The sequence below is a fragment of the Rhagoletis pomonella genome, unplaced genomic scaffold (genome assembly GCF_013731165.1).
Source record: "Rhagoletis pomonella isolate Grant_MI unplaced genomic scaffold, Rhpom_1.0 Rhpom_scaffold_00004, whole genome shotgun sequence".
Lineage (NCBI taxonomy): Eukaryota > Metazoa > Arthropoda > Insecta > Diptera > Tephritidae > Rhagoletis > Rhagoletis pomonella.
In genome coordinates this window covers 57,436,498-57,437,873 of record NW_023458558.1, presented here as the reverse complement: position 1 = coordinate 57,437,873, position 1,376 = coordinate 57,436,498, and the positions used below count along the sequence as shown (strand labels likewise).

Sequence of the window (1,376 nt, the reverse complement as noted above, 5' to 3'; positions counted from 1 at the left end):
TAATGGTTCGTCAGAGAATTTTGAGTTTTCATTTAATATCATAAATTTTATAATGAATTAAATTGTTGAAATACCAAACGGATGTTTTTCATGTCAAATAATTAAGAGATAAATTAATTAAAATAGGTTCTTCTTGCCTATATTAGTACTAGAGTTGCCAGACGTACTGCTTTTGAGAGTATACATACTCCTATTTTTATTGCAATGTACTCCCAAAGAAGAAAATCTGGAAGTGTACTTCATTTTTAGTTTTGTACTTCTTTTTTATTATAAAGCTTTTGTAATAAGCTCTACTTTTACTTCGAAAATTTCAGATGAACAACATTGCGAATATTATACTAACATCACTACAATTTTGAGTGTGAGTCAATATAGTTATTTATTCCTTTTTACCTGAATAGTCATAAAATTTAAATAAATTGATTATCAGTTTAAAAAATTTCAAATCGGTTTTTAATTTCCGGTTAGCTTTAAAATAAAATTTTAATACTTCATCATAAAGTTTCAGTTTGTATAAGTAAACATCGTCATCCAAGGGGCATAACCCCCAGAGTAAAATAATTCCCTTCAAATTTACTTTTAAACGCTGCTGAGGAGAGGTCAAACAGTTAGGGACTCACAAGACGTGTTAACCGTAGTAAAATCTTAAGCTTAACGATTTTGTATGTAAAATAATGATTAAAATAGATTTAGAAGATTTAAAACTACACAAAAAATATTTATTACTAGCCCACCTAAAACCACTTTAACCATTACGTAAAAATATTAAGCTTTAGATTTTATGGCGGTTAGCACGTCTTGTGGAACCCCTAAGTATAAAAGAAAGACATGCCTACTGCTACATAAAATTCGGAGTTGCTTGAACTTAATTTGCTTCTGCAAATTGCTTAGCGTACTTTTGCCTTATTCGTGCTCCTTATCTCGAATATGGATATAATCGCTGTTGAAATTTTAATAATCATAATAACGTTTAATTGGGTAAGTGATTAGATTTCTGCACGAATTCGATAACCACCGAAAGCAATAAAAATGCAAAAATAATTGGATAAATTTCAAGAACCTACGGTGTCATTCTTCGGTTTCTGTTCAGTTATGATATTCAGTCCTAACTAGTAAAACACTGTTTTTACATTTAAAAATTAATTTACATATATACATACATACATCCAATTACTTAATTAGTTCATTAGAAAAAAAACGCATATAAAAATGACGCAGTGGGGAACTATTCTTTCGATAATCCTCTGCATTTCAACGACGGTCTTGTCTAAACGTCTCATTACGCCTAATCCCAGATTGCTGGCACGATACAAGGAAGCTTTCACACAGCCTGAAGGGCGCGTAGTTGGCGGTGAAAATGCTGACCTCGGATTCGC

The 1,376-nt window shown here is 31.2% G+C and overlaps 1 protein-coding gene across 1 annotated transcript in view; it reads left to right on the top strand.

Annotated features, from left to right (window-relative positions):
• Positions 1-1,376, top strand: part of LOC118738273 (trypsin-2-like) — a 5,502-nt gene that overhangs the window by 3,284 nt on the left and 842 nt on the right. The window lies entirely within an intron of this gene.